Source organism: Megalobrama amblycephala, linkage group LG16, assembly GCF_018812025.1.
Source record: "Megalobrama amblycephala isolate DHTTF-2021 linkage group LG16, ASM1881202v1, whole genome shotgun sequence".
Taxonomy (NCBI): Eukaryota; Metazoa; Chordata; class Actinopteri; order Cypriniformes; family Xenocyprididae; genus Megalobrama; species Megalobrama amblycephala.
The window spans coordinates 34,866,775-34,879,835 of NC_063059.1; the positions used below are offsets into that span (position 1 = coordinate 34,866,775).

The 13,061-nt window shown below is 37.7% G+C and overlaps 1 protein-coding gene across 1 annotated transcript in view; it reads right to left on the minus strand.

Annotated features, from left to right (window-relative positions):
- arhgap35a (Rho GTPase activating protein 35a) overlaps positions 1 to 13,061 on the minus strand; it is a 92,233-nt gene that overhangs the window by 32,002 nt on the left and 47,170 nt on the right. The gene's annotated exons all lie outside the window — the stretch shown is intronic.

Below are 13,061 nucleotides of genomic sequence, written 5' to 3' on the forward strand. Positions count from 1 at the left end.
AAAAATAAATAACTACAAAAGAGACACTTTAAATAAAAAGCAAGGTAAAATAATTCATCCATTACATTTTCATCAATGAAATATCTAGGAATATTGTTCAAGTTCGATCAGATATGACTATAAAGCTGTACGTTTTTGCATCAAGATGAATGACTTTGTATTGGCTGTTGAAATTTACTACAGTACAGTAAAGGATATGCAAAGTTACAAAGAATTTGACTATTTTGGTACCACCCATCCCCGTTTTACTTCATAAGTTGCACAGGGTTGTTTGTGTAACCTAAAGGTATCAATACCAAGGAACAAGAGGCTGGTATCATATCAAAGTCAATTTTTTTTTTGTATTGATTCAACCCTATAAGGCATCACATTCTAATCCCCAAACATATACACACAACACAGATGAAAGCTGTGGTAAGTGCTTCAAAGATACAGTTTTAATTAGGCAACCAGGGAAACACAAATCGCCCTTAATAGAAAGCACTGCATATTGGCTGCTTTTCAAAAATGATCTCAAAAAGTCTCAAAAATCATTTACAAAAAGACTTTAACAACTTAATTAACATTAACAGGGTGAAAGCTTGTGGATACCAAAACAAATTAAGTCAAGGCCTGTAGAAATCTACAAAAGAGAACAGAACCCTCTGGACAATAGATGACAAGAGCTCAAAGGAGCAATTACACTGTTCTTGAAATCTTAAGTCCCAATAGCGAGCCAAATGCAGAGACAAACCAATAAAGACGTGGCTATAATTACAGAATGCAGTGAAAAGAGTAAAAGAATCCTCAACCTGTTAAGTTAAAACTAGATATATATAAAAATATTGTGTGTTTGTGTGTGTGTTTGTGTTTGTGTGTGTGTTTGTGTATATATATATATATATATATATATATATATATATATATATATATATATATATATATATATATATATATATATATATATATATATATATATATATATATATATATATATATATATATATATATATATCAAGGTACATAAATGGGGACAAAACAGAAATAATTGTTTGGGTCTACACCAAGGACAGGCACTACAGAAGAGGTGCCGCAGACCTCCATCTCCCAGATCAACATCAGCAACTGGGAGACAAAACTAGGTAAATATGCTGACAGTGATGACAGCTCTTGAAGCACTACATCTAGCGATCACAAACGACACATGATTGCAGTTGCAGATGTCCCTGTCACAGTCTGGGCCAAATGTAATGATTCTGCTGTGGTGAATTTGCTCAGGCAAAATAGCTTCTGTATACCGGGCCAGCATTCTTGAAATAATAATAAATAAAAAAAAAACATGTATAAGTTTTAACAATGCGTTTAAATTTCTGACATTTCACATCTGAGTGGAAGAAGGTATCAAAGTTTGAGCCTTGGCATGTAATTCAATGTTGGATTGGTGATAAGACCAGTGGAACCATGCTCACATCACTCTCTCAAAAACATTTTCAGCTTTTGCTGCAGTACGATTAGCCAGCAATCAATGGACACTTGCAACAGAGCAAACATAAAGTGAGGTATGCTAGCTTACCCAGAAAAAAGGCCTGAAATGTCAAGAATGGATTTGTCATTCTACTCCTCCACTATAGTAAAAACAAGGTGGAGAGCCACTGAGCAATGTAGTGCTGTGGGTGTGGCAGCATAACGTTTGTTTAAACATTGACAAGCTCCCTTAACACAACAGCTCAGAAACATCATCTCAATTTCATACATTAAATATTACACTTGCGCTGCTCAAGACCACGGTTTCCCACAGAGGAAGACCACAGAATCTCTATATATATAAAATATCAAATATATAATATCACCGCTGTCAAGTGGAAACCTTGTATCTCCATATTTCATCTTTTCATTTTTTTTTTTTTTTTAAATCATTACTTTTTGTCACCCTTTACGTCTGCCCATGGGTTTTGCAAATATTTAATCAATGAAAAGTATTAAAAAGAGCTTGTGACTAAACACTAAACATTGTATTATTGGTTCCTCAAACTGTCTGTACAATCTCATAACTTCCCCCCACCTTAATCCTGAATAAAGTGCTACACATATTTAGACAGTCTTTAATTACTAAAAAAAAATAGTGTTTTTTCCATTTCCTGAAAACACTCTCATACAGTCTTTTGATTTGAGTCATTATATTCATCCAGTGAGACTTCAATTATTCTATTTTTCGTAGTCTCCTGTAGCCAATCACAATCATGAGGACATCGCTGATGTGGTTATCAGTTAGTAAGCTATCAGGGAGTAATTATATCATTCATGCTGATAGAGGACAGGTAATCATGCAATCATGCTCAAGAACAGGTTGCCATAAGTGGGACCCATGGTAATGATTTCCATATTAAATATCCATGATGTAACAATGAGGAAGAAAAGATATGAGAATGCATTTTGTGGCTTGAAAATCCATTTTACCAGAGGAACACTTGAGAGCTCTCAAGTTAAAAAAAACAATATTAACCAACACCCATGACAGCTGCCTGGATACAGATCAGCCAATGACCCATGTGTCACTGACAGACACACATACACATGCACAACCAGGTGGTGACTCCTGGCTTCTGGGACCAAAAGGAAAATCAGTGCATCTATTCTGTTGGGTCACCAACATGACAAGTGATGCCATGTTTGCTGGTTCAAGACCAATTGTGAAAGTCATTAGTCTAATTAAGGAAGTGCTCATTATTCCTCAGCTCTTCAGGACCTGGCTCTCAAAAACACTCACTTTGCCGCCAGCACAAGAGCCACATCTGATCTGTCCCAGCTGTGTAATTCCATGTATTTCTTTGTCTTTCCATGTTCAGCATGCTATTAGTGCTAAGAACAAGATAAAATTACAACAGCTAAAGTTGAGAGCCAAATCACCCTGTGTTTTTCCACTGATGAGCTAATGCTGCAACAAACAAATCATAGACATCACAAACATGAAAACAGATGGCCAATTTAGTTGATACAAAATCAACTAATAAAAATTCAAGCACTTCAAGCAGACTTCCAAGCACTAAATAACTGTTCCTGTCAATGTACAGTTCTAAACATCTGTCGAACAACTGCTCTGGTCTTCAAATTTAACAATAATAGTATAGGGAACACATATTTACTATTAACAACGACTTTAATTTACTTCTTATTAATAGTTAGTAAGGTAGTTGTTAAGTTTAGGTATTGGGTAGGATTAAGAATGTAGAATAAGGCATTAATATGTGCTTAACAAGTACTAATAAACAGCCAACATTCTAGTAATATGCATGCTAAAAGACCCTAAAATAAAGTGTTCCCATAATTACAATTTATAACAGAAAGGAAACCAAAGTGAAAATGTTCACATACAAGTTGGATTTGGCTTCCACAGCCATAAAAATGTGATAATGCTCCCGCTACTTGTGTCATGGAAAAAGTCTTCTCCTCTTTGCAAGAAAGTCGCTTGAGTCATGTAGTTCCAGATGCCAAAGCTTAGATTTTATTGGTGGAGACAACAAAGCCGAGATGCCTGCAGAACATCTAACGCTCTTGTTCAAAACTTCTCATTCTTTCTTATAGTCTTACCACTTGTTTACAACTTTGCTCAACCAATGAGCATTCATCGGCATATCTTTATTACCCCATCCTCCTTTGTTAGGTTTAATTAATTCCTTATCTTTTTTGGCTTCATTTTTATAGTGGTGTGCCATCTTTAATCTTATTAAAGAAACATTTAGCAGCTTATTATCATTATGCATGTGCAAGCTCATGGCAAGTTCAGCTGAAATGAGACACAATGAGGCCCAAAATCATGTATTTTTTATTCATATCATTGTGCGGGTTATTCTACAAGCATATCTTAAATATCTAATAAAAAAAAACACTATACTTGCTTGCCCCTTTGCTCGCTATGATTCTGCTTCAGTGTGAATTCAAAAAAGTGTGCATTGAGGGCACATAGAGGCTAAGGAGGCCTTCCGAAACCAAAAATATCAAATGGAACACCCTACAATCTTCTAGACAACCATAGCAAGTCTGCAAAAAAATGGGAAAAGGTATCATCTAGCAGGTGGCAAAAGCAGATATTCCAGAATCCACCAATAAGAGGTGAGATACAATCATATCCATGGCCATGTTTGGATAAGACATGATATGGTCCATCAAGCCAAAGCTAGGTTAGCATGTAGCTTGCAGGCTTGAGGACTTCACCCCATCATTCATGTTGGGACACAGTCACTAATAAATGAGGATATGCCTGGACTTGTCCTCAAAACATGGCATATATATATATATAATGAGTAGCAGTGTGAAAAACGGAGATGGGGTCCAGCTGGCAGCCGTAAGGAAGATCGTCTGAGAGATGGTTGCTAACTAAACCAAAACAGCATGTAGTTATTAAAATGTTATTGCCGCCAACTAAATGAGAGGGGGCAACAATAAGGGATCAGGGCATTCCAAAGCTTCTTTAAAGAGTAGTTTAGTCTTTTAAGGGACAGTTAAGGTTTAAACCCCACGTTTTTTTTTTTTGAGCTTTAGGCTACGGTTAAAATTAGATCACATTCCTCCGGCCTTGGCCCTGACCTGCACATAAGCTAAACATAATGGTAGAAGCCAAACTGATCATAGGGAGGAATCCATACTCTAAGGTCTGAGAGATGTAAAGCTTTGCAGGACTGTTTCTTTCTGATCTTAAAGTTATGGTTGCATCAGATAAGGACTGCTTTAAGAGAAGTAACAAGACATTTGTGCAGTATGCCTTTTAGTTTTTTGAGTGTTACAAAGTTTTGTTATGTAAGCAAGACTAAGACGACAATAAAAAACAGGCTAGAGTGTTGAAGCCTCTCTCTGAAGAAAAAAAAAGCCCATTGTTGGCTGACTGTTTAAGTCCCATCAGCCACAACTTCATAGCCAACACAATCAAACTAGAGAACAACAATGCAGCCCTTCTGAATTGGTCTTAGGACAGTAAAATGCAGCAGACAAAAGCAATTTCAAAGACTATAATTAATACAAACAGAAATGAAAACTACAATTTGTTTCCTGTCATACTACTTTGAAGAAGTCTGTCTAAACAGACATTCACACACATAATCAGCCTGACAAGCTGTAAACATCCACTTACACACTCTCACAGATCAATTGGTCTTTTATATTCTCTTCAAAAGAAGCAAAGATTGAAAACGTTGCTGAACATCAGTAAATCAGAGATATGTATTGTTTGGGTATTGAAGACAGTTATTGTTGAGAGAGTATTACCATGCGAAAATAACGTGCTGGTGTTTGTATTATTCCTAATGACGTACCAGAGCCCTGAAATTATAAGGAGAAATATTGGTCCAGCGTCAGCTTTGTATGAAAAAGCATTCCACTCCTCTATGCCGTTATCTTTACTGTAGCCACGCAGCATAGAAAATGAGAGGTCATTCATGCAGTGTCCCACAGGGCCGGTGCCTAGGCCCTTTCCATTTCCGGCCTGTCCTCGTCAATGCCAAATTTCATAAAAGAATTATAGCCGACAGAGCTGGCGATGGTGACAAAGCAAGACAAGAGTGAAGTAAACACGGTTTAGTTTGACTGATGCTCCTTGCAAACCCATTCCTCCAACCGAATCAGCACTAACATGGTCGTAAGAGCAGATAGTCTACTCATCCATTTCCCCCCACCCTGATCCCTCTCGAGACCTGGACTCCATTAGAGCACTGCCTGGGGCGCTGAGGAACAGAGCCTTTGCACGGACAACACTTCCTTCTTGGGGAGAGAGTCTAATGCTGCAGTGGAGAGAGCAAGAGAGAGATTTGCACAGGGATGGGAGGATGAACAAAGGGGAATGAAGATGTGTAAAATATTCAGCTAGAATGGCCAGGGAGGGGGAGAGACTGTATTCTCTCCATATCCAGAACAGAGAGGCTAAAGTAAATGTTGCTCCACTGCTATAAAACGGGTGATCCAGTAGGCATAATGCACACCGACCAGGATGTCAGAAAGCATACATATGAATCGCTTCAAAAGTAAATGTACCAGCTTCAATCACATACACAGTGCATTAGTTACACCAATACACCCATCGGTAGGCTTGCTGCCGTAGTCGGTGTTACTGGTGTTCAGCCGCAACACAGGTTACATCATTTGCTCACTGCGGCACCGCCCACAACTTTCGTTTTGATTTTTTAAAGTAATAAAAATCATTTAGTTCAGTTAGAGAACAGACACTACAATTAAGAACTGAATGTGTCTGCTCAATGCAGAGTGAGCTGAACGAGAGTCGCAGCACAGATCAGCAGCAGGAGTCAGATTTCATTTATCATGAGAGTGAGGAGCTGACTGACGAGACGATGGCGGAAGATTTGGTTTCAAAGCGAAATGTAAAAGCGTTTATTTGGCAATATTCTGGATTTAAACCCAATTAGGGTTGCAAAGTTTCCGGTAAATTTCCGGAAACTTTCCACGGGAACTTAACCAGGGGAATTTTGGAAATATTCCAATTTGGAAACTTAACAGGAATTTATGGGAATTGATTGGAAATTTTGGGAAATTTATATAAATTTATAATATTGATATAAAATGTATCATATAAAAACAAATATAAACATTTTGTTGAAATAACAGTTATTTATTTTTCACATTCAATTAATTCTAATTTAGTAATTTAAAATATTAATCTAAAATATTTATTTTTATTGCAGCAATTGTTATGTGTTATTTATTTCAGTGTCACATGATCCTTCAGAAATCATTCTAATATGCTGATTTGATACTCAGTTATTATCATTGTTGGAAACAGTTGTGCTGCTGAATATTTTTTTGGAACCTGTAATACTATTTTCAGGATTCACTCGTTAATAAAAAGTTAAAAAGAACAGAATTTATTCAAAATAGAATTCTTTTCTAATAATATCACTTTAATATCACTTTTTATCAATTTCACACATCCTTGCTGAATAAAAGTATTCATTTCTTACAGAAAAAAAAAAAGAAAGAAGAAAAATTACTGACCCCAAAATTTTGAATGGTAGTGTAAATTGTTACAAAATATTTCTATTTTAAATAAATGCTGTTCTTTAACTTTTTATTCATCAAAGAATCCTAAAAAAAGTATCACAGGTAATAAAAAATATTAAGCAGCACAACTGTTTCCAACATTGATGTTAGAATGATTTCTGAAGGATCATGTGACACTGAAGACTGGAGAAATTATGCTGAAAATTCAGCTTTGCATCACATAAATAAATTACATTTTTATGTATATCAAAATAGAAAACCATTATTTTAAATTGTAGTTATGTTTCACAATATTACAGTTTTTTTCTGTATTTTTGATCAAATGTGCATGTTATAGACTGGGGGAATGCACAGTAAATGCAGGGGGTGTGGCCTCAATAGCCCTGCAGTAAGTCGTGTGCTGTGTGAATGTGATTGAGGAATGTGCAGGATAAAAATTAAAATTGCATTAAATATGGTTGTTTTAACCATAATTATGCTGCAAGATGTTTTTTCCAACTACATTTAAGTAACCTGTTATAGGCTAACCTGCAATTTTGCAAATTCCCCGTTTATTCCCATATATTCCCTTTTATTCCCATATATTCCCGTTAATTCCCATGGAAAGTTTCCAGCTTTGAAAAATTACCAGAATTTTGCAACCCTAAACCCAATGCTAATAGAGAACCTGCAAAGGGTTAGTTGTATTTTTCTAGGAGTTACGTTTTTCATTCAGAAAAATAATGAACCCACCAATCAACCGAATGTGCGGCTGTGCGCATTTTACTTTCGCTTTCGAATTAGCAATTTAAAAGGTCATGGGTACTCACTACTAATTAGCTAATGAGTTAATTCAGCTGGGTTAAATAAGAGGGATATCCAAAATGTGCAGTCCAGAGGAGACTCCAGGAACAGTTTGAAAACCCCTTGTCTGAACTGTACCGGCTTGGTTGATTAACAAAAGTGGCAGTTCACCTTTGTGTTGGTACTTGTCAGTTGATCACTACTGTAGTAACACAAAGGCAAACAAACCCATGACTCAAAGCTACATTATAAACAGCCAGGCCACTACCTGAGATTATAATCTCACCATGGCCAGAAAGGGTTTGGATGCAAAGCATGCTGGATTACTCTGGATTAATAGAGCACTCTTTGCATCTTTATATTTCCAGGATTGCTGGCTTTTCAGGCATGATATAATGCAGTTAACCACATACACATAAACACACACAAAAAGCAACCAATGAAACCATAAAACCCCTGACCTAGATCCTAACACTGCCCGGTTTTCGCAGTCAAAATCCGTTATTGACTTGTTTAACCACAGCAAATATCATCCTCCTCTGCTTAACTTTAAAAATGACCTTTTGGTTGCAGTGTTTTGCTTCCTTGTGCTAGAAGCTTGTAATGGCAGGGCGAGCAGGGGATTTCTCATTGAAGCTAGATTGTGAACATGACCAATCTGTAAGACAGCTTCCTCTCTCGCTCTAGGCGCACACACTTTTTTCAGCCTGAAACTTGGTACGGAGGTCTGCTCTAGTAAGTAGGGAGAAGAAAAGAGAGAGAGTGTGTGTGTGTGTCAGAAAGGGAGGGTTGAAGAGAAAGGAAAACAACAAAACAGAGAAAAAAATGATCTGTTCAAAGGAAAAAGTGTAGAGCAATGAGAAATAGTTGAGGTCAGCTGCTGTAACTCTTTTCTAACACCATGACTCTCTCACGATAAAGACTCTAAATATTTCTCATCAGGGAGCCGTGCGTGATGACAGCTATTAATTCCTCACACCAGCAGGCATGGTGGCAGGTCTGACAGCGATAGGGGCTCCCTCTTCCCTCAGCCACACACCAACCTCCACAGTCCTCAGCACCTACTGCGCAGCCTTTGCAAATCAGATGACCTTCATTTGAACGTCCCTTCTGGAGTCACTCTTCAAAACATGGTTTTACTCTTGCCTACTCTTCCTACCTTTTGGGATAGTTGACAACAGGCCAAAAAACTTGAACTTGAGGATGCTGCAGCAGGTGTTTAAGATGGACAGAGTTGTTTGGGGGCTTCCCGCACTTGAGAGCATGGATAGGAACATGAAACATTGAGATGTTATTCTGATCGGATTCAAAAGGCATGTAACCATATGAGGAAAGGAGGGCAAGTTTAAAATCTAATGGCAATGGATTTCTGAATAAAGCATCTTCTGGCTACAACTGAGTTTATGGCCTTCTGATGGACCAATCTCACTGCGACATTTGTAGCACTTACCTACTGTAAACTCTAGTGTTTAAGCGCCTTTACAGTGATTAATACAATTCAATTGTTTAAGGTCATTAAGTCACTGTGCTGTTGATTTCTAGTAGTAGTTCTAACTCTACTGCTATATCTAACTGTACCAAACAGTGGTTCACAATAGCTTCACTGTCTCCACTCACACTGAAAGCAGTCAAGTTGATATCTGCTCAACATGTTGCATTGCACGAGCGTGACAGTGCGCGCGGTGAAAATGACATTATCGCAGTGAGTGCGAACAATTACTCAGTGTTGCCCCCTGTCGTTTCAAAGAATAGTACAAAGGCACGTCAAGTATAAACACCTCAGCCATTTGGGGAGGAGCACACGCAGTCAATGGAAGCTCGCGCTGCGGAGCCAGGCAAAAGTATAAACAAGGCTTATTGTTACCTCAAATCACCAGCTCTCAAATGAAAATCAATGACTTCCAGTCATTTGCATTTACATTTTTTCGAAAATGACCGATCGTTTTGCTAGATAAGACCCTTATTCCTCATCTGGTATTGTTCAAAGCCCTTTGAAGCTGCACTGAAACTGTAATTTTGACCTTCAACTGTCTGGAGGCCATTGAAGTCCACTATAAGGAGAATAATCCTGGAATGTTTTCATCAAAAACCTTAATTTCTTTTCGACTGACGAAAGAAGGACATGAACATTTTAGGGACAGGAAAATTTTATTTGAAAGTGAACTAATCCTTTAAGGTCAGGAATGTTCAATCTGCAGGATCTTAAACCTTTATCAAACATACCTGAGCCAGCTAATCAAGGTCTTCAGGATTACTAAAAACTTCCAGGTGTGTTGAAGCTGAAGCGTACAGAAAGGTGACCCTCCAGGTGCAGGATTTAATACCCCTGGACTACTGTCAACAAACAGTTGTGGAATAGACCTTATAGGGGCTAAATAAAATATAAACACTATAATGTATGCATTCAAACACTAAAATGTGTACAGACACACCCTCAACACTCGCATAAACAGGCAGGTGCAAATGTACACAACGGCGCTACCACACAAAGAGGCAATTGTAATTACACAATGCCTCTTTCCTTCAGGGCTGAACACTCCCTTCCCAGCTGCCAATCAATCCCACTAACAGCAGAGATTTACAGGCCAATTGGCTAGTTAATTGTGCTAAGGCACAGGTGTTGGGGGCTGGTGCTCCAAAAAAAGTCTTTAGATCACCCTCAAACCATGAACCAAAGACAGATACTTTGCTAGAGTGAAACTTGTTTTGGTAAAAACCTAATGTTGCATAGCTAGAGACTAAATAAAATGTCTGTCGAACCTCAATCCATGTTGAAGCACCCTGGTTCACACTTTTTGACTAATGAATTTCCATGACCTTTCGTGATAAGAATTTCAAGAATCATTCCAATTGAGTGATTAGCTGAATCCGGTCTGATTTGTTTTGACTAGTTTGATTAATTGAAACGTCTACAGAGTTTCCATGACATTTAATATTCTAAGAAATTAATTTCCATGACTTTTCCAGGCCTTGAAAGTCCCTGATATTTTCAGGTTTGCCATAACCATGGGAACCCTGTTGATTCATGCGTAATGATATATTGTATATGTGTTAAGCAAGCATGTGTTATGTATGTAAACACCATAACCTATGGGACACCAGCACAGAAGGGATACTCCATTTCAAACAGATGGTTCTTACACACATACGCTACACTTATAATGTACCATCTGCTCTTGCAATGATAGAGAGCGTCAAAGTCTCTAATACACATGCACTAACTCATTAACCAGTCTGGTCTCTTCAAATGAATCTATAACATTAAAAACAATTTCTTCTTTGATGTAGGCGAGAAATATGTTCTTGCATTGCTGGATTATGACACAAATTAAAACAAATGACAAGACCGCTGTGTGAGAGCTTCAAGTGTGCAATCCTACATTTCTATGGCATTGGCTACATTCTCACAGTCAGTGTTTAGGATTTACAACTGTATTTAATAACAGGTGTGACTCTCATATAACAGCTTATAGGAGCAGATCGAATATAATCTGTATGAATGAATAACCAATGTCAAGCATCTCTTCTATTCTCACGATAGTCATGAATAATGCCTGTAACCTTGATATCTGACTAAAGTTAATAAAAATGGCGAATGGCTGGTTCTATCAAAATTAATGAAGCTTTTTAATAAAGCAAGTCCAATCGAGTGCATTGTATCCAGATCATTGTAGCCAATCACAGACATATATGTGATGAGCGCATGAACACAATTGGCCAATCAGAGGTTTTTACGAATCCGCTCAACGGCACTCAAAGCGCCATATTTTTAAAATTTCAGTACCGACTTGGTATCACGGTCGGTGCTTTTGACAACGCTAATGAGGACCATGAATGAAGGCAGAATTTTCATTTTTTAGTGAAATTTCTCTTTAAAATGATTCCTGGCAACAACAACAACAAAAACTTGTTTTCTTGTTCTTTCCCTGACTGACATGACCCTGGTTAAAGCACACTATCAGCCACAGTTTTAGTTTGTACTTCCTGTCAGTTGGCAGTTCTGCTGATAACCAGAGAGAGAAGCCTTACATTTTGTAATCTAGGCTACATTTTAATGGCATTGTAATAAACCTATAAATTCCATTCCTGATACAACCAACGTGAACCAACAAGACAAAGTCAGAGAGAAAGAGAAAGGACTATACAGAAGAACAATACAATGACCTGAAAGGGACTTAACAGGGCTTGGTAGCAACAGTGGTTCACTCATGGGGCATGTTCACTTAAAGAGTATTGTAAAATTCTCATATAAGCCCAGACATGCTGCTAGCTCCTAAAGCAGGAGATGATGGTGCACTTTTCCCTTCTGCTTAATTACACTGTGGAAAACATGGGGCGGAAGTTCTCCATGAGAAAGAGAGAGACAGAACAAATCATTCAAAACTAACAAACAACTCAAGGCAGAGGATAAGAGTGCGAGTAGAAGGGAGAGAGAAGGAAACCAAATGCTAAGCGAACACAAGACATCTGACTCATTCTCTAGAGAGTGAAAACAAACTATGAAAACACCTGAACCTGCCATGGTGTCAATTAGAGATAATGACTTTTTACTTGTTGCCACAGTAACTAGCTCTTGCAGAACTGGCAGATGGCGGTGAACATTTTGTCCTGCTTGTTTTCTTCAGAAAGAGCAACTCAAAAAAAGACCAAAGGAATCAAATACTTTCTGCCTCTTTAAAGGATTAGTTCACTCAAAAATGAAAATTCTATTCCACTCTCATGTTGTTTCAAATTCCTTATGACTGACTATCTTTTGTGGAACACAAAAGGAAAAATACTGAAGAATACACTGGTCATTTTTCCCCCCATCAATTACAAGGCTACCGAGGCTTTCAATCTCCAAAAAGGCCAAAACAACTTATGTGCTACAAAGTCTTGTGTGAGGAACGGATTGAAACAAGTCACCGAAGTAGCGATTTATCCTTTCTTCTGTATTGCGATGTACATGCAAATGTAACAGATTATAGAAGAAAAAAAATTAGGGTGGGGACTTGCATCAGTTGTTGATTGGATGGAGGTAGAACTGAATGCGAGCTTGCAGTTAATTGTAAGAAAAGGTCGGGGTTTAAACAGACTTAATGATTGAAGAAGTCTGGCATACGTCATTAGAAAGAAGTCTGTTGTTTCATTGGAAAATTACAAGGTCAAAAAAAATGCACAAATGAATCATTCAAAATAAGAAAATAACATGCATTTTAAAAATTAGTAGCACTTGAGTTTGTGAGTTAAACTCACTGACTCATTCAGCTCACTGGAGAAGATTAGTGAATAACGACTTAAGTTGCAGTCTGTTAATC